The following is a 20,818-nucleotide window of genomic DNA, read 5'->3' on the forward strand; positions in this document are numbered from 1 at the left end:
TATTGTTTTACCTACAGAGAGAGGCCAGAGTGGATGATCACTGGGCAATGCTCACACCTTTAGTTAGGTGAAATCTACAGTGGCGGAAACAGAAGTTTATTCCTTGCTCCTTAACATTCTGAAAGTACGCAGTCCAGAGCTGGTAGTGCAGCTTGCTGTGTTCTGTGAGATCATCTGGGAGCAGGATTCCTTTGATAATGCGGCTTTTCTTGCTCAAACTTAGGTTTCCATCTCATGATCCAAGCTGGCTGCTGTAGCTCCTGCCATCATGTATGATCTCCCTAGGGCAAAAAGGGACACAGAGCAGCGAGCACACACTCATTCCTTTTAAAGTTCTAATGTTTAAGGAGGCATTTTTGTACAACATGGTTCCCAAACATAAGCCAGTTCCTGCATCTGGTGCACAGCTAAAGAACGGATTGTGACTGTTTCAGTGCTGGAGAAAAAGCTGGCTGAGAGAACCTCCTCTGTCCTCAGTCTGTCTGGATTACTGTCTTGGGGGTTTGATCCCAGCCTGAGGGGAGCTCTGCTGAGTCCCCAAGGCAGGCTGCTCTGGCTTTGGGTAGGTTTACAGGGCTTGGGCCCAGGGAGGCCAGGCTTGTTTATCCATTCATTGTTTCTGTGCCCAACATGTGTCAGGCATTGTGCTGGGTGCTAGGGATGCTGGCACAAGTAAGACTGAATCCCGGGAGCAGGTGCTCCCAGCCATGTGTATCCTCACAATGCAATGCACGAAATACCTTGGAGGGCTGATGGAGGGTGTGTGCACACAGAGGGAGGATGCACTGGCGCTGGAAGGCTTTCCTGAGGAGGCGAAGATGTTGCAAACGGCACATTTTTGACTGACTGAAAAATTCCCCTTGGACAGATAGAGGCAGCTAGGACTCTGGAGTCAGGTGTGAATCTGCCCTCCCATTGAGTGGCTCTGTGTCCTGACAGTCAGTTCCTTCTGAAACTGTGTCCCAAAGAGCTAAAAAAAAAAAAAAAAAACCTAATGACTATTAATTTTCCTAATCACAAGATTGTCTTCTGACACATCAGACAGCAAGCCCTTTTACTCGGTTTCATCGCTGAGCCTCAGTTTCCTCATCTGTAAAATCGGGATGACAGAATTGTTTGGAGAATTACGTGAGGACAGGCAGGTAATTCACAGAATTGCTTGGAGAATTTCGTGAGGTCAGGCAGGTAATTCACAGGGTTTGCTGCATAGTGCAGCACTCCCCAACCTTTTCGTTTTGTTTTTTTTTTTCTGTCAGCAAAATATATATTTTATATATATAGTGTGTGTGTATATATATAGTGTATATATATATAGTGTGTGTATATATATAGTGTATATATATAGTATATATATGTAGTGTATATATATAGTGTATATATGTAGTGTATATATATAGTGTATACACACACACACACAGAGAAGATTTCCCCCACCCACCCACCTACCTACCCAAAACATGTGTCTTAGCGTTTTCATACACAGAGAGTAGGGAATTTCAGAATTTTTTTTTAAATTTTTTTTTTTTTTTTTTGCACACAAAACAATAAACATTTTCTAAAAGTACATACAAACAAAAAGATGTATATCAAACATATTAGGCAGGTTGCACATGGGAAGACGGGGAATAGAAATGGGGGGTGGGAATTAAAGAAAATAAATGAGAGAGGGACTTTGTATGGATCAATGATAATAACTCAATCCTCTATTTGACAAGGAAGGAGAAGGAAGAAGAAGAAAAAGAAAGTGGGATAAAGGATCAGAAAGGGAGGAAAATAGAAAAAATTAGAGTATGACTCCAGGGTAGACCTGTTTTGTTGTCGCTTGGTTGGTTGGTTGGTTTGTCAGTTGTATTTTTCATATGTTTCACCACGTTGGCCAGGCTGGTCTCAAACTCCTAGCCTCAAGTGATCAACCCGCCTCGGCCTCCCAGAGTGCTGGGACTACAGGCGTGAGCCACCACATCCAGCCCCCACATTGCTTCTGGCCTCTGTGGTAGACCTCCCAGACGGGGCAGCCGGGCAGAGGTGCTCCCCACATCCCAGACGGGGCAGCCGGGCAGAGGTGCTCCTCACTTCCCAGACGGGGCGGCCGGGCAGAGACGCCCCTCACTTCCTAGACGGGGTGGCGGCCGGGCAGAGGGGCTCCTCACTTCCCAGACGGGGCGGCCGGGCAGAGGCGCACCTCACATCCCAGAAGGGGCGGCCGGGCAGAGGCGCTCCTCACTTCCCAGACGGGGCGGCCGCGCAGAGGCGCTCCTCACTTCCCAGACGGGGCGGCCGCGCAGAGGCGCTCCTCACTTCCCAGACGGGGCGGCCGGGCAGAGGCGCTCCTCAAATCCCAGACGATGGGCAGCGGGCAGAGGCGCTCCTCACATCCCAGACGACGGGCGGCCGGGCAGAGGCGCTCCTCACTTCCCAGACGATGGGTGGTCGGGCAGAGGCGCTCCTCACTTCCCAGGCGGGGCGGCCGGGCAGAGGCGCTTCTCACATCCCAGACGATGGGCGGCCGGGCAGAGGCGCTCCTCACATCCCAGACGATGGGCGGCCAGGCAGAGACGTTCCTCACTTCCTAGACGGGGTGGCGGCTGGGCAGAGGCGCACCTCACTTCCCAGACGGGGCGGCCGGGCAGAGGAGCTCCTCACAACCCAGACGATGGGCGGCCAGGCAGAGACGCTCCCCACCTCCCAGACGGGGCAGCGGCCGGGCAGAGGCTGCAATCCCAGCACCCTGGGAGGCCAAGGCAGGCGGCTGGGAGGCGGAGGCTGCAGCGAGCCAAGACCACGCCACCTCACTCCAGCCCGGGCAACACCGAGCACCGAGTGAGCGAGACTCCGTCTGCAGTCCCAGCACCTTGGGAGGCCGAGGCGGGCAGACCACTCGAGGTCAGGAGCTGGAGACCAGCCTGGCCGACATGGCAAAACCGCACCTCCAGCCAAAGGAGAAAAACCAGGGAGGGGTGGTGGCGCGCGCCGGCAATCCCAGGCAGCCCGGAGGCCAGGGCAGGAGAATCACGGGAGCCGGACGCAGAGAGTCTGCAGCGAGCCGAGTGTACTCCAGCCTGGGCCACAGAGGGAAGAAAAGAAAGAAAAGAAAGAAAGAAGGAAAGAAGGAAGGAAAGAAAAAGGGAAGGAAGGGAGGAAGGGAAGGAAGGGAGGAATGGAAGGAAGGCAGGCAGGCAGGAAGGCAGGCAGGCAGGAAGGCAGGCTCAGAATTTTTATATACATTTTAGCAAACAAGTTTTGATCTATTGGCTTCTTGGTGCAGTAATGGTGCCAAAGGCTAATACTATTACAACAAAGTTGTGAACACTGATTTCTTAGGAGGTGGGGCCAGCCCCACATGAACTTCTCTTGCATCCCTCTAGTCCACCATCATACATAACTACTTAGACTTTTTTTTTCCCTCTAATGAATCATTAGATATTAAAAATGGAACAACAGAGTCACAAAGGGCCACATGCTTTTCAGTAGAAAGCATTCCCCTTCTCTAGGTTGCTATCACAGTGCAGACCTGACTGCCTGAATATGCTCAGGAGATTTAGTCAGTATTGTCTGTATTTGGTTATGGAAAAGGCTCTCCTGGCCGGGCGCGGTGGCTCACGCCTGTAATCCCAGCACTTTGGGAGGCCGAGGCCGGTGAATCATGAGGTCAGGAGATTGAGACCATCCTGGCTAACATGATGAAACTCCATCTCTACTAAAAATACAAAAATTAGCCGGGCGCAGTGGCAGGCGCCTGTAATCCCAACTACTTGGGAGGCTGAGGCAAGAGAATCACTTGAACCTGGGAAGCGGAGGTTGCAGTGAGCCAAGATCACGCCACTGCGCTCCAGCCTGGGTAACAGAGCGAGACTCCATCTCAAGAGAAAAAAAAAAATTAGGTGGGTGTGGTGGTGCGTGCCTGTAGTCCCAGCTACTCGGGAGGCTGAGGTAGGAGAATCGCTTGAACCCGGGAGGCGGAGGTTGCAGTGAGCTGAGATCACGCCACTGCATTCTAGCTTGGGTGACAGAGTGAGACTCTATCTCAAAAATAAAATAAAAAGGCTCTTCTATTTTTTTTTTCTTCTTTAAGTCCAAAGTGCATAGTGAGAGCAAATCAAAACTTTTTTTTTTTTTTCCTTCTCAGCATCAGTTTCATCTGAGCATCTTCCCATGAGGGCTGCTCAGATGTCTCACCTTTGTCCTCCTCACCCTCCAAAAATAAGTGAGAGTCAAGCAATTTAGACATTTATCAGCCTGGTAAATAAACTTGGCAGCAAATAGAAGTCCTACTATTGTAAAGAAATTGATAAGACAAAAGGTACATATGATGACCCAACTACTGTGTTGTTAATTTATAAGGTTGACCTCTGACTTCATTGATGTAAAATCCTATTGGAAATATGACGGCAACCATACAGAAAAGCATCATCCCAGTGAATGCTATCCATCGAACATATTTTGTAGCTTCTCTTCCCCAGTGGGAAGCCACCGGCAAACCACATGTGACAGTCAACGGGAGGGCAGATTCACACCTGACTCCAGAGTCCTAGCTGCCTCTATCTGGCCAAGGGGAATTTTACAGTCAATGAAATGATTCCCATGATAAAAAACAGCGTGGTGACCCACTCCAGGGGAAGCCGGGGAGGGATGCGCATCCCCTCTCGTCCATGGATTGTTTGACACTGTCCCACGAGGCCCACAGTGAGTGCTCCCACAGACTCCCTGGTGTTGAGCCAGTCTGGGTTGGTGATGCTGGCGATGGCGAAGATATTGGCGGCCAGAAAGAGACATCCTGAGATAATGGTCAATTTATCATCTCCCTGCCCTGCTCCCCCCACCCTCCGAGGCCCAGACAGGCAGTGGCCTCACACCTCCCACCCCATGGGCGGCCTCTGGGACCCAGAGTCCCCACACTACTGCCTCGCGCCCCCTCGGCCCCCATGCGCCTGGGACCACCAGCCGTGGCACAGCCCGCACCCCCAACCTGTTTGGCACCAGGGACCGGTTTTGTAGGAGACAATTTTTCCATAGAAAGGGGGCTGAGGGGTGGGGGTGGGAGGTGGTTTCAGGTTGACTTAAACACATTACATTTACTATGTACTTTATTTCTATTATTATTACATTGTAATATATAATGAAATAATTGTACAACCCACCATCATGTAGAATCAGCGGGAGCCCTGAGCTGCTTTTCCTGCAACTAGACGATCCCATCTGGGGTTGATGGAAGACAGTGACAGATCATCAGGCATTCGATTTTCATGAGAAGCTCACAGCCTAGATCCTTCACATGTGCAGTTCACAATAGGGATTGAGCTCCTGTGAGTATCTAATGCTGCTGCTGATCTGACAGGAAGCAGAGCTCAGGTGGTAATGGTGAGCGATGGGGAGCAGCTGTAAATACAGATTGAAGCTTCACTCACTTGCGTGCTCACTTGCCCGCCGCTCACCTGCCATGCAGCCCATTTCCTAACAGGCCACGGACCAGTAGTGGTTTGTGGCCCACGGGTTGGGGACCCCTGGTATAGTGGACATTTATGAAGTGTTACTTACCTCCTGCTGCAAGGGACAGGCTGGTTGGAAGCTGGAGGCCCGTCAGGTTTGAAGTTGAGGAAGGCCCAAGCCTGTGGGGAAGCCAGGTTGCCATCCTGCCCTGTGGCAGGGGCTATCCAGGTTGTGCATGGAGGGTCAAGGACTACTCTGTGCCCCCACTGTTTCCTGGGAGAGTTCCCCCAAGCTTTCTAATTAAAGTCATCAAACCTTGAATACTCAGAGACCATATCCTGAGAGATCTGGTAAGGGGTGTTTTGAGGATTCTGTCTGCCTGTTTAATTCCTTCAAGTTCAGATGCTTCTGGGAAGCCTTTTCTGAGCCATTCCCAGTTCCCCCAACCCAAGTGAGTTTGGAGCCCCTCCCCTGCGACTTCTTAGCATCCTGTTTTTGATCTCTATTAACACATTTTCACCTCAATTATGATCCGAGGCTTCCTTGCCTGTCTTCCCATGAGACCGCCAGCATCTTGGATGCAGGGACAGGGTCTTATTTATCCTGGTACTGCCACTGTGTAGCTTGTTTCCTGGCACACAGCTGGCACTCAGCAAATGTCAGATGAGTGGATGATCAGTCTTGATTGGCTGAGGAGGAACTGGCATTTGGGGCTGGAGAAAACTCCATGCGATTGAGGGCTGGGCATGCTTCTTGTTTATTGGGCATTTGGCTGTCATATGGGAAATAGACATGGTGAACTCTGACCTTAACTGTGACAGTTTTGGTCAGAAGACGGTTTCTCTCTCTTTTTGTCTTGTTCCACTATAGCAGGGTTTCTCAACCTTGACACTTCTGACATTTGGGGCCAGATAAGTCTTTGTTGTGGGGGGTGGGTTCCTGTAGCGTCTCTGGCCTCTACCCATAGATGCCAGTGGTAACTCTTCTCCAGTGATGACACCCTAGAATGTCTCCAGATATTGCCAAATATCTCCTGGCACAAAATCTCCCCCAGTTAAGAAACCCCTGCAGTATAGGGTACCAATTAGGAACAGGAACTCCTAAGCCAGGCATATGTGGGCTCATGTTTGCTTCTTACAATTACTAGCTGTATGCCCTTGGGCAAGTGCTTGACCTTTCTAACCCTCAGTTTCTTCAGTTGTAAAATGGGGATAATAGTTACCTTGAATATAACTTTATTGGGTGGAATTATTAATAAGGTCATGCATGTAAAGTGCTTAGTTGAGTCCCTGGCTCCATAATTACTGTTATTTGATAGAAGAAGATTCTTGAGGGTCAAAAAAGAAAATATGCAGAGTTTAGGAAGAAAACAACGTTTGCTATGGGAATGCATGCACAAGGTAGAAAAATCAGAAGGTTCTCAAGCATGTACCTGTGGAAAGTAAGTTACCCCCCTCTCCTCCCAGGAATCTTTTTTTTTTTTTTTTTGGTAGAGACAAAATCTCACTTTTGCCCAGGCTGGTCCCAAACTCCTGGGCACAAGCAATCCATCTGCCTCAGCCTTCCAAAGTGCTGGTATTATAGGCTTGAACCACCAAACCCAACCTCATATAACACTTTTTTTTTTTTTTAATTAGGGCCTTGCTCTGTGGCCAAGGCTAGAGAGCAGTGGAGCTGTCATAGCTCACTGCAGCCTCGACCTCCCTGGCTCAAGCGATCTTCCTGACTCAGCCCCCCGAGCAGCTGGGACTACTAGCACATACCACCACACCTAGCTAATTTTTCTGTTTTTTGTAGAGATAGGGTTTCGCCATGTTGCCCAGGCTGGTCTTGAACTCCTGGGCTCAAGTGATCTCCCTACCTGCGCCATCCCAAAGGATTGGGATTACAGATGCGAGCAGGGGTGGTGTCCTGCGGGGTGACCCATTTTTGGGTTTGACATTTGACATCACAGTAGGGAGGGACCTCAATTTTAATGAAAACAAAAAACTCCAAATACATTTTGTGTACATAACATATTGTCCTGGAGATCATAATCTACTTCTTTTGCTGGCCACAGCTTTTTTTTTTAATTAATTTATATATTTTTTTAATTTTTGAGACAGGGTCTCGCTCTTTCGCCCAGGTTGGAGTGCAGTGCTGGGATTATAGCTCACTGCAGCCTCGACCTCCAGGGCTCAAGCGATCCTCCCACCTCAGCCTCCCGTGGCCACAATTTTTAAATGGTTGAAATAATAGAGGTCAGAGAGTAAGTACTGTGGCTCATTGAACCTTGCTGCGTGTGTGTGGAATGCCAGCACAGAGACTCCTTATGGACATCAATAGTTTGACAGTCCCAGGGTGATTAAGGTTGACCTCAGTAATGCAGTCAGCACAGATATGTGTAGAAAACTGGGGCTTAGGCTCTTGGATTCAGACATGCTTATTGTGAATTGAAGAGAGATGGTTCTTAGGGCTGGGCTTCAAAGGAAGGAAGCAAAGGGCATGGTTAGAATTGAGAGTTGTTCACTCATATCTAAACAGCAGTGTGGACAGAGGCTCAGAGGTGGGAATTCCCGCTGCGAGGGGAGAGCGGGCCAGAAAGCAGGCTTGGTGGGTTCATTGTAACATCAAAAATCTACTCAGCTTCTGGTCTTGAAAGGTCTGGCAGTAGAATCTGTTCTCCCCACCCCAGCCGCACCACTTCCTATACTGGAACTTATTAACCTAAGCAGTCACTTTCCTGTCCCGAGTGGCAGGCTCCGCTCGAATTGCGCCAGCCTGCCCCATGGGAAGCTGTGTCACCAGAGCTCAGAGAGCAAAGCACTTCTCATGTCCGTAGTCTCGGGGCCATGTGGGCCCCCCGGGGATTTTCCCCAGTTACTGTGACTCAGTCAGCAGCCCAAATTAATGCTTGGCAACATTATTTAAAGTACGAAAGAACTTGTTTAATTTTGTAAATCGTTTTTGTTAAATGTTGACTCCATACGAAAGAATGTGTTCAGTGTAAAGAATAAGGATACAAGAAACATCTTCCATGTACCGATTTCCCAGTTTCCAAAAAGAACTTACTGTTACCTTTGGAGTCCCCTGTGTCCCCTCCCTGATCTCACCCGGCCCAAGTCATCCCTGAGTTTTGCTTTTATCACTCTTGCTTTTCTTTATAGTTTTACCATGTGTTTGTATTGCTAAACAATGTACCGTTTAATTCTGCAGGTTTTTGAACTTAATATAATCATATTGTTTTCTTCAGTGCCTTGACATTAATCCACGTTGCATAGAGTGGTATTTCATTTTCACAGATGAATAATGTTCCATTGTATGAGAATTTATTTATCCTTTCTATTATTGGTGGACATTTGGGTTGTTTCCAGTATTTTGCTGAGACAAACAGTGCCACTGTTCACATTCCCAGGACATGTATGCACAGCCTCTCCAGGGGCTGCAGCTGGGAGTGGAGTTGAGTCACAGGGTATGTGCGTCTTCAACTTAACCAAATAATGCCAAGTTGTTTCCAAAACTGTTTCCCCAGTTTACCCTTCAACAATTCCGTTTGCCTCATATCCTCTCAACAATGGTATTTTCAGACTTCAACATTTTTACTAATCTGGTGGGCGTACAATGACATCTCATGTGGTTTTGATTTGCATTTTCCTGGTTCTGAGTTGGGCATCTTTTCATTGCTTACTGATCATTCAGATTTCACCTTCTCGGAAACACCAGATTGTCTTGCTCATTTTTCTATTGGGTGGTTTGTAGACATTTTGTTAGTTTTTTGGTTTTTATTTCTTATTTTGGATACTAATTCTTTGTCAGTTATATGTGTTATAACTACCTACTTCCAGTTTGTGGCTTGTCTTTTCAGTGTAGGATTTTGTTTTTTGTTTTTGATGAGCAGAAATTCTTTGTTGTTTTTTTTTTGATACGGAATCTCACTCTGTTGCCCAGGCTGGAGTGCAGTGGCACGATAATCAGCTCACTGCAAACTCCACCTCCCAGGTTCAAGTGATTCTCCTGCCTCAGCCTCCCGAGTAGCTGGGATTACAGATGCGTGCCACCACGCCTGCCTAATTTTTTTTATTTTTAGCAGACGGGGTTTCAGCATCTTGGCCAGGCTGGTCTTGAACTCCTGACCTCATGATCCACCCGTCTCGGCCTCCCAAAGTGCTGGGATTATAGGCGTGAGCCACCGTGCCCGGCCTGTTCTCTGTCTCTTTAAATACCACACTGACTTGTAAAATACATCATTTTAGAAAACTGGTGAACTGATGGCTAGTAAATCCTTGGCCCATTGCTCTTCCATTTTCATTTTATTTTTTTCTGAGACAGGGTCTCGCTCTGTCACCCAGGCTGTAGTGCAGTGGTGCGATTTTGGCTCACTACAGCCTTGACCTCCCAGGCTTAAGCTATCCTTGCGCCTTAGCCTCCCAAGTAGCCGAGACTAGAGGCACATGCCACCACACTTGGCTATTTTTGTCTTTTTTGTAGAGACAGGGTTTCACCATGTAGCCCAAGCTAGTCTTGAATTCCTGGGCTCAAGCAATCCTCCCACCTCAGCCTCCCAAAGTATTGGGATTACAGGCGTGAGCCATCTTGCCTGGCCCCATTGTCATGTTAGATTACATTTGTCAAATGCCATAAAAATTGTTGGTATGTTTTATTAGAATTGCATTGAGTTTATAATACATAAATTTGGGTAGAGTTGACATTTTTATGATGTCGAGTCATCTGATCCATAAATGTGGTATAGCTTTCAATTTAAGTAACTTGTCAAAGTCTAAATTTAGTCAGTGTCTTTATACCTTACTCTCAAACAGTGAGGACCTGAGAACACTTTAATTGCTATCACTTCCTCTTCCACTTTTATTCTGTAGGTGTGCATTTTAGTTCTTTTTAAACTTTTTTTTTTTCTCTAGAGACAGGGTCTTGCTCTGTTGTCCAGGCTGGAGTGCAGTGGCACAATCACAGCTTACTGCAGTCTGGACCTTCTAGGATTATGCAATCCTCCTGCCTCAGCTTCTCGAGTAGCTGGGATCACAGGCACTCGCCACCACACCCTGCTAATTTTTACTTTTTTTTTTTAGTAAAGACAGGGTCTCTTTTGGTAAAGACAGGCTGGTCTTGAACTTTTGGGCTCAAGCAGTCTTCCTGTTTTGGCCTCCCAAAGTGCTAGGATTAGAGGTGTGAGCCACTGTGCCAGTCCTTTTACAACTTTTATGAGCATCATTAGTTCAGCATTTGTTTAGGTTTGCTCACTTATATATATACTACTTTCATTGTTCTTCCTTCCTTCTTGCATTTAATACTTTTCTTTCTGGGATCACTTTCATCTGCCTGAAATAGGTGGTTTTTTTTGTTTTTTTGTTTTTTGAGACGGAGTCTCGCTCTGTCACCCAGGCTGGAGTGCAGTGGTGTGATCTCGGCTCACTGCAACCTCCACCTCCTGGGTTCACGCCATTCTCCTGCCTCAGCCTCCCGAGTAGCTGGGACTACAGGCGCCCGCCACCATGCCCGGCTAATTTTTTTTGTATTTTTAGTAGAGACGGGGTTTCACCGTGTTAGCCAGGATGGTCTCGATCTCCTGACCTCGTGATCCGCCCGCCTCAGCCTCCCAAAGTGCTGGGATTACAGGCTTGAGCCACCGCGCCCGGCCAATATGTGTTTTATAAGGTGTAAATTTGGGCTGTAGTCCTTTTGGGGGACTGCTAATCATTATACATTCTCAGGGAAGATTTTTCCCTCCTCCATTCAGCACCAAGATTTGATATAGGCAGTTTCTGTATTGTCTTCTTTCCACCAAGGTCCAGTGAGACCTCCCTCTGGGGATGGGGTGGAGGGTGGGGCTCAAGCTTGCCCAGTTCTGCAAATGTCTTTTCTTGAAACTTGGTCTCAAAGCTCCACTTGCTCTCTGGATTTCAGCCCTTGTTTAGATATGTTTTGACCTCTCAGTATTACTGACCTATCAGTTCTTTGATACATTTTATTTTATTTTTAACTCCTCTTACTATCATTCCCAATCTTTAATGCATTTTAAAAGATGTCTTACAATTTTTATTCAGCATTTGTGGCTGTCTGTAGTGGGAGAATTGGCCAGGGTACCTTTGCCAGAAATGGAGCTGTTTCATAGTTTAATTTTTTTTTTTTAATTTTTTTTTTTCTGTATTTTGTGTTGTGTTTATTAGGTTTTGCCAACACCATATCAAATACATTTTATAAAATAGAATAAAGAAATATCCACAGATAATTCTGCCAACAGAGCCTCTTTTGATAAAGCAAGGAGCTCCAAAGAAGTACAGGTCCATGTTTCAATTAGATTTAGATTTAATTCTTGCTAAGTCAACTGTCTACATTTTGGGGTGGAAGACAGTCTTTCTTGTATAAGCCATTTATTGAGTTTGCCTGACATATACCAATTCTAAATGATATAGTTATGTGGCTGTGGCGGGGGGATCTTTCTCTGTAGCTCTGATGAAGATTTCTAAATTGATATGGTCAAATAGATTAAGGTCTGTAGGATTGATTTTACCAGCTTGACAGTATTGTATGGGCTTTGGAGTAAGGCTGATGCTTTCAAATCTCAGTCCCAGCTTTTCTGCTTTCTAGCTGTTTGGCTGAACTTGTTAGATAATGACTTTTTTTTTTTTTTAATTATTATTAATTTTTTTTGCATACAAAAACAATAAACATTTTCTAAAAATACATACAAACAAAAAGATGCGTATCAAACATATTGGGAAGGTTGCACATGGGAAGTCGGGGAATAGAAATGGGGGTGGGAGTTAAAATAAATGAGAGAGGGACTTTATATGGATCAGTGATAATAACTCAATCCTCTATTTGACAAAGAAGAGGGAGAAGGAAGAGGAAGAAAAAGAAAGTGGGATAAAGGATCAGAAAGGGAGGAAAATAGAAAAAATTAGAGTATGACTCCAGGGTAGACCTGTTTTGTTGTCATTGAGTTGGTTGGTTGGTTTGTCTGTTGTATTCTTCATGTTTCGCCAAGTTGGCCAGACTGGTCTCGAACTCCTAGCCCGAAGTGATCAACCCGCCTCGCCCCCCAGAGTGCCGGGACCACAGGCGTGAGCCACCACGTCCAGCCCCCATATTGCTTCTGGCCTCCGTGGTAGACCTCCCAGACGGAGCGGCCAGGCAGAGGAGCTCCTCACTTCTACCCAGACACGGGGCGGCCGGGCAGAGGGGCTCCTCACTTCCCAGACGGGGCGGCCAGGCAGAGACGCTCCTCACTTCTTCCCAGACGATAGGTGGCCGGGCAGAGGCGCTCCTCACTTCCCAGACGATGGGTGGTCGGGCAGAGGCGCTCCCCACTTCCCAGACGATGGGTGGCCGGGCAGAGGCGCTCCTCACTTCCCAGACGATGGGTGGCCGGGCAGAGGCGCTCCTCACCTCCCAGACGATGGGTGGCCGGGCAGAGGCACTCCTCACTTCCCAGATGGGGCAGCCGGGCAGAGGCGCTCCTCACTTTCCAGACGATGGGTGGCCGGGCAGAGGTGCTCCTCACCTCCCAGACGATGGGCGGCCGGGCAGAGGCGCTCCTCACCTCCCAGACGATGGGTGGCCGGGCAGAGGCGCTCCTCACCTCCCAGACGGGGCGGCCGGGCAGAGGCGCTCCTCACTTCTTCCCGGACGGGGCGGCCGGGCAGAGGCACTCCTCACTTCTTCCCGACGGGGCGGCCGGGCAGAGGCGCTCCTCACTTCTTCCCGGACGGGGCGGCCGGGCAGAGGCGCTCCTCACTTCTTCCCGGACGGGGCGGCCGGGCAGAGGCGCTCCTCACTTCTTCCCGGACGGGGCGGCCGGGCAGAGGCGCTCCTCACTTCTTCCCGGACGGGGCGGCCGGGCAGAGGCGCTCCTCACTTCCCAGACGGTGGGTGGCCGGGCAGAGGCGCTCCTCACTTCCCAGATGATGGGTGGCTGTGCAGAGGCGCTCCTCACTTCTTCCCGGATGGGGCGCCCGGGCAGAGGCGCTCCTCATTTCTTCCCGGACGGGGCGGCCGGGCAGAGGCGCTCCTCACTTCCCAGACGGGGCGGCCGGGCAGAGGCGCTCCTCACTTCTTCCCGTACGGGGCGGCCGGGCAGAGGCGCTCCTCACTTCTTCCCGGACGGGGCGGCCAGGCAGAGGCGCTCCTCACTTCCTCCTGGACGGGGCGGCTGGGCAGAGGCGCTCCTCACCTCCCAGACGATGGGAGGCCGGGCAGAGGCGCTCCTCACTTCCCAGACGATGGGTGGCCGGGCAGAGGCGCTCCTCACTTCCCAGACGGGGCGGCCGGGCAGAGGCACTCCTCACTTCCCAGATGGGGTGGCCGGGCAGAGGTGCTCCTCACTTCCCAGACGATGGGTGGCCGGGCAGAGGCGCTCCTCACTTCCCAGACGATGGGTGGCCGGGCAGAGGCGCTCCTCACTTCCCAGACGGGGCGGCCGGGCAGAGGCGCTCCTCACTTCCCAGACGGTGGGTGGCCGGGCAGAGGCGCTCCTCACTTCCCAGACGGTGGGTGGCCGGGCAGAGGCGCTCCTCACTTCCCAGACGGTGGGTGGCCGGGCAGAGGCGCTCCTCACTTCCCAGACGGTGGGTGGCCGGGCAGAGGCGCTCCTCACTTCCCAGACGGTGGGTGGCCGGGCAGAGGCGCTCCTCACTTCCCAGACGGGGCGGCCGGGCAGAGGCGCTCCTCACTTCCCAGACGGTGGGTGGCCGGGCAGAGGCGCTCCTCACTTCCCAGACGATGGGTGGCCGGGCAGAGGCGCTCCTCACTTCTTCCCGGATGGGGCGGCCCGGCAGAGGCACTCCTCACTTCTTCCCGGATGGGGCGCCCGGGCAGAGGCGCTCCTCATTTCTTCCCGGACGGGGCGGCCGGGCAGAGGCGCTCCTCACTTCCCAGACGGGGCGGCCGGGCAGAGGCGCTCCTCACTTCTTCCCGGACGGGGCGGCCGGGCAGAGGCGCTCCTCACTTCTTCCCGGACGGGGCGCCCGGGCAGAGGCGCTCCTCACTTCTTCCCGGACGGGGCGGCCGGGCAGAGGCGCTCCTCACTTCTTCCCGGACGGGGCGGCCGGGCAGAGGCGCTCCTCACTTCTTCCCGGACGGGGCGCCCAGGCAGAGGCGCTCCTCATTTCTTCCCGGACGGGGCGGCCGGGCAGAGGCGCTCCTCACTTCCCAGACGGGGCGGCCGGGCAGAGGCGCTCCTCACTTCTTCCCGGACGGGGCGGCCGGGCAGAGGCGCTCCTCACTTCTTCCCGGACGGGGCGCCCGGGCAGAGGCGCTCCTCACTTCTTCCCGGACGGGGCGGTCGGGCAGAGGCGCTCCTCACTTCTTCCCGGACGGGGCGGCCGGGCAGAGGCGCTGCTCACTTCCCAGACGGGGCGGCCGGGCAGAGGCGCTCCTCACTTCCCAGACGGGGCGGCCGGGCAGAGGCGCTCCTCACTTCCCAGACGATGGGTGGCCGGGCAGAGGCGCTCCTCACTTCCCAGACGGGGCGGCCGGGCAGAGGCGCTCCTCACTTCCCAGACGGTGGGTGGCCGGGCAGAGGCGCTCCTCACTTCCCAGACGGTGGGTGGCCGGGCAGAGGCGCTCCTCACTTCCCAGACGGTGGGTGGCCGGGCAGAGGCGCTCCTCACTTCCCAGACGGTGGGTGGCCGGGCAGAGGCGCTCCTCACTTCCCAGACGGTGGGTGGCCGGGCAGAGGCGCTCCTCACTTCCCAGACGGTGGGTGGCCGGGCAGAGGCGCTCCTCACTTCCCAGACGGTGGGTGGCCGGGCAGAGGCGCTCCTCACTTCCCAGACGGGGCGGCCGGGCAGAGGCGCTCCTCACTTCCCAGACGAGGCGGCCAGGCAGAGGTGCTCCTCACCTCCCAGACGGGGCGGCCGGGCAGAGGCGCTCCCCACCTTCCAGATGGGGCGGCGGCCGGGCAGGGGCTGCAATCCCAGCACCCTGGCAGGCCAAGGCAGGCGGTTGGGGGGCAGAGGCTGCCGCGAGGCCAGACCACGCGACCGCCCTCCAGCCCGGGCAACACCGAGCACTGGGTGAGCGAGACTCCGTCTGTAGTCCCAGTACCTCGGGAGGCTGAGGCGGGCAGAGCACTCGGCGTCAGGAACTGGCGACCAGCGTGGCCAAGATGGTGAACGCGTGCCTGCATCCAAAGGAGAAAAGGGAGGCAGCGGTGGCGTGCGCCGGCAGTCCCAGGCAGTCCGCGGTGCGGGCAGCAGCAAGCCGAGTAGATTGTAGCCTGGGCCAGAGAGGGGAAAGAAAAAGAAAGAAAGGAAGAAAGGAAGGAAGGAAGGAAGGAAGGAAGGAAGGAAGGAAGGAAGGAAGGGAGGCAGGGAAGGCTGTTTCATAGTTTTAATTTTGCATTTCATCTGGCAGCAGCAAACACTGAATATATTAATGCTTAGTAATGTTCACTTCTGGATTGTGTGAGTTTTTTAAAATTAATTAATTTATATATATTTTTAGAGATGGGTTCTCACTGTCTTTCCCAGGGTAGTCTCAAACTCCAGGGCTCAAGCAATCTGCCTGCCTTGGCCTCCCAAAGTGTTGGGATTACAAGTGTGAGCCACTGTGCCCAGCCTTGGATTTGTTTTATTTATTTTATTTTTTTTAGAAACAGGGTCTCGCTGTGTTGCTCAGGCTGGAGTGCAGTGGTTACTCATAGGTGCAATCAAAGCTCACTACAGCCTTGAACTCCTGGCCTCAAGTGATCCTCCTGCTTCAGCCTTTTGAGTAGCTGGGACTACAGTCATGTGCCACCGTAGCCAACCACTTCTGGTTTTTTTTTTTTTGAGACGGAGTCTCGCTCTGTCGCCCAGGCTGGAGTGCAGTGGCACAATCTCGGCTCACTGCAAGCTCCGCCTCCCGGGTTCACGCCATTCTCCTGCCTCAGCCTCTCCGAGTAGCTGGGACTACAGGCGCCCGCCACCGCGCCCGGCTAATTTTTTGTATTTTTAGTAGAGACGGGGTTTCACCGTGGTCTCGATCTCCTGACCTCGTGATCCGCCCGCCTCGGCCTCCCAAAGTGCTGGGATTACAAGCGTGAGCCACCGCGCCCGGCCCACTTCTGGGTTTTATACGATGTTTTATAGCAGTCATTAGTATAAGGAAGAGAGATTGTTATATGCCTGTGATGACAGAGAATTTGTCCATTTGGTACAGGCTCAGGATCTGCTGAACCTGGTATTCTGTTTGTCCACAGAAGTTTTGTCCTTTTCTGTAGTGGAAAGGGCACAGTTTTTAAAGTATGATGGATTTGGCCTTGAATGTGGGCAGGGCAGTGCAACCTAGGTCAGCAACAACTTCTTAAACTGTGATTTGCTCATCTGCTCAATGGGGGTGACTGTATTAGTCCCTCCTCCCAGGATCACTGTGAGTACTGGTGAGGTGTCATGAAAGTGTGAAACACTGTGGGTGGGGTGCCACAGCAGCTCTGGCCCTTACTCCCTTCATGGCTGCTGTGGGTTATGGTCTATTTGCAAGGGAAGCAACCAGCCCGTGAGTTTCTCTTGCCAGTAACCTCCTCTGGAGTCTCAGCAGATGGAGCTGTTATTAGCAAGGCTGAGTTTCCTCTCTGCGCACAGGGCACAGTTCCACCCGCAGTCCCTTACCAGGACTCACAATTTTTATTTCATTTTATTTTATTTTTTATTTTATTTGAGATAAGGTCTCGCACTGTCACCCAAGCTGGAGTGGCAGTGCCACAATCTCAGCTCACTGCAGCCTCAACCTCCCAGGCTCAAGTGATCCTTCCACCTCAGCCTCCGGAGTAGCTGGGACCATAGACACCTGCCACCATGCCCAGCTAAATTATTTTGGATTTTTTGTAGAGATGGGATCTCACCATGTTGCCCAGGCTGGTCTCCAACTTCTGAGCTCAGGCAATCCTCTTGCCTCAGTCTCCCAAAGTGCTGAGATTACAGGCATGAGCCACCTCTCCCAGTTTACTGATAAAGCATATATATTAACATCGTAAAATACACTTCTCCACTGGTACCCCCACCCCATATCGTCACTAGCTGTGCCTCCGTCTCCATCCCATTCCCCCCACCTCCCTGGTCTTAATTAGGACCAGGAGCCAGGCCACACTTAGGGGTGGTCTCCAAGTTTCTCTCAGAAGTTCGCACTTCAAAGCGGCTGGAGGGAAACCAGCCAGGGTTGCAAGCCTTCTGTTTCAAGGCTTGGTCTGGGAGCAGCTTTACTGATTCATCGCTGCCGCAGATGGTAGGGATTTGAGGGGCTGGAGGTTAGCAGCGCTGTTTGTTGAAGGGCGAGCCCTGGGCCCCTGAGCCTCTCCTAATCCTAACTGGGCTGCTTCTAAAAACTCTGCTGCAGGACAGCACTTCTGTATCCAGATTGAGAAGCCCAGCAGTTTTTAAAACTCATTGGAAACTAAGACATTGAGTCTCAACCACTGATTATCCAGGCCCAACTTACAGCTTCGGGATCCCCAAAATACTACTCTAAAATATTCTTACTCGTTTAGTTTTTTCCCAGTGAAGTTTTACAGAATCTTAGCTTAATCCTATTTGGAATAGGAAATATAAAATCTGATGTTGGCTTCTGCCATATATATTTCATAGTTGGTGTTTATGTCCTATACAGTTAATGTTCATAGTTGGAAATCTTAAAGATAATACTGTAGGGAAAGTTTTAAGTGGAAAAAAAGTCTGCTAACTGCTAGGTAAATGCCTCATTTTAATTGTCACACTGTATCTGTTATACTTCGAATGCATGGCAGTCTCATTAATGAAATCATTCATTCATTTATTCAACATTTCTTAAATCTTTTTTCTTTTTTTGAGACGGGGTCTCACTCTGTTGCCCAGGCTGGAGTGCAGTGGTGCAATCACTGTGCACTGCAACGTTGACCTTGTGGGCTTAAATGATCCTCCCGCCTCTGCCTCCCAAGTAGCTGGGACCACAGGCATGCACCAGCACGCCTGGCTAATTTTTGTATTTTTGTGTGGAGATGGGGTCTCACTATGTTGCCCAGGCTGGAGCATGTATTACATCTTAACACTACAACGGACCTTGGCAGTTACCTAATCCTAATGAGGATACAAACCCAGAAAAAGTCAGTCACACTTGAAGAGCCTGTGCTACATGGAAGTCCACCTACATCCATTTCCACTTCTTACTTAACCTGCTTTTTTCTTTTGGCTTGAATTCTTGATCTTAAAGAGTATCATGGGCCATCTAGCCCTTCCTTTGTGATTGTCATGTTCTTCTTCCTCAATGAAAGCCTCTTTGCTCCTGCAGTCTTTGTGTCCTTTGTAGAAAGAAGGTGGCGGTTACCATCAAGTATTAAGCATTTATGCCTTTGATTCTGATTCCTGTTGAGTGGAGTAAGCATTGCAGTGTGTGGGGCCTTTTCCTGGTCTTTTTTCAGGTTGAAACTTGATGGGTGCCTGGATTACTGTTGAGATTTTTACATCTGTTTTCAGAAGATAGGACAAGGATGACAGCATTTGGCTTTCTTTTTTCTACATAGCTTTTTCTTTTTTAAAAAATTAAGAACAAGTTCAAGGCAAATGTTTTCTGTAATTTATCAACCTTGCTGGCATGGGTTTATATGTAATGATAGAATGATGATGACCAGCAGTAGCTTTATGAAGAAGAAACTTTTGTCATCATCTCCATTTTACGGAAGAGGAATTGAGGTACAGAGATTCAAGTACTCCTGCCTGGGGCGCTTAACTAGCTTCGGCTGGATTCCGAGGTAGGAGTGTTTTAACTGGGTCCTGGGAGTAGCAAGCCCCCCACAGTTGCGTGTTGAATTGTGTGTGCGTGTGTCCCAGGGAGAAGGACTTCAGTGTTATCGCAGTGTCAGGGGCTTTCTCTGTGTTTGAACACGAGGACACCAGCTGCTGTGCTTGGGGCGTCCCCTCAAGGAATTTCTGCTCATACTGTTTTCCTGAGTGATACATTGATTCTCTGTATACATTACCACAATTTTCCATTTCCCTCATGAGAAATTTTTTCCTTTGAGAAGTTTTCAGTCACTAGGTCTTGTAGAAAATGTCTTAAAGATTTTATGGTAGATAGAAATAAAGGACTTAGGTCTCTGACTTTGCAGGCGTTTATTTTCTTCTTTTCTGTCTTTTTCATTTTTATTTTTTGACAGAGTTTTGCTCTGTTGCCTGTGCTGGAGTGCAGTGGTGTGATCATAGCTTGCTGCAGCCTCAGAACTCCTGGGCTTAAGTGATCCTCCCACCTCAGCCTCCCAGATAGCTGGGACCTCCCTCCTTCCCTCCCTCCCTCCCTCCCTCCCTTCCTTTCCTCCCTCTCCTCCCTCCTTCCCTCTGTCTCCTCCCTCCCTCTCCTCCCTCCTTCCTTCCCTTCCCTCCTCTTTTTCTCTCCATTCTTCTTTAGCTTTCTCAGTTTTAATTTTTTAATAGATAGTGTTTACAAGTGGTGAAACAGCACAGAAAGGATATATAGTGAAAAATCCAGCTCCTTCCCCACTTCCCCTGCTCCCCTGAGGGGCTTCTCAGTACCAGTTTTGTGTATACCCTACAGAAATGTGGACGTTGTTTTTTAAAAATAAGTAAGATGTGTACATTCTTAGCCTGGGCTTATAGTTTTGGACAAATGGTATGGCCCACCTTCCACTGGGAAGGGTCAGATACTAAATTTTAAGAGACTTTGAGCTACTCCAAGAAGAGGTGCTTAAAACTTTCAGAGGATTTAATAGTATTTAGTGGGAAGGCCACTTGTGCAGGCTGCCAGAAAGAATCATGTAAGTGTGTGTTGGATTCTTGGCACCAGCTAAACACTTCTAGGGCCACCTGGGGGTGACATCATCCCATTTTTCCCATCCCAAGGGTCCAGCCCATTGGGACTTCATCTCCCCCTTTCAAGTCCCAGTGTGGCTCCTGACTGCCAAGGTTGTCACTGAGGCCTGGTGTGGTGGTCCCTGCCCAAGTGCCTAGCCCCAGCCTGGCCCTCCAGCTGTGTTTCCCATCACTTTGTCCCCTCCTTCCTCTTGTGTGCTGGGGCATCATCCCCCTTCTCCACCTGGCCCCTCAGCCGTCATTGCTTATGCTGTCCCCTGCCCAAACGTCTTTCTTGCCTTTGTCTGTCTTTAGGTGTGGTCACATCCTCCCAGGCTGGCACTCGGCAGCACCCATTCAGCACTCTTCACACTGTCCTTCTTCTCCAGTGAAGGTCAAGGGTCTGGGGCTCAGACCCAGCCTTATCTCAGGGCCCCTGGCACTTTGCAGTGGACTTTGAAGTAAACGTCCACTCCACCATCCCCTCAGCCCACCAGTTATGGAGATTGGACCCCCGAATCCCTCTATATTGAACTTGAGTTCCCAGGCCTTCTGCCCTGAGTTGCTCCAGAACAAAGGCCTGACGGTGGAAGGCTGCAGCCAGAGAGAAGCAACACCTACCTGTATATTTTTTTTTTTTT

The 20,818-nt window shown here is 50.6% G+C and overlaps 1 protein-coding gene and 1 pseudogene across 8 annotated transcripts in view; one reads left to right on the plus strand and one right to left on the minus strand.

Annotated features, from left to right (window-relative positions):
* The window catches only part of ZBTB17 (zinc finger and BTB domain containing 17), a 41,272-nt gene that overhangs the window by 3,258 nt on the left and 17,196 nt on the right, over positions 1-20,818 (plus strand). The window lies entirely within an intron of this gene.
* Positions 3,897-5,439, minus strand: LOC129472120 (uncharacterized protein C16orf52 homolog A-like; annotated as a pseudogene).

This window comes from Symphalangus syndactylus, chromosome 22 (genome assembly GCF_028878055.3).
Source record: "Symphalangus syndactylus isolate Jambi chromosome 22, NHGRI_mSymSyn1-v2.1_pri, whole genome shotgun sequence".
Taxonomy (NCBI): domain Eukaryota; kingdom Metazoa; phylum Chordata; class Mammalia; order Primates; family Hylobatidae; genus Symphalangus; species Symphalangus syndactylus.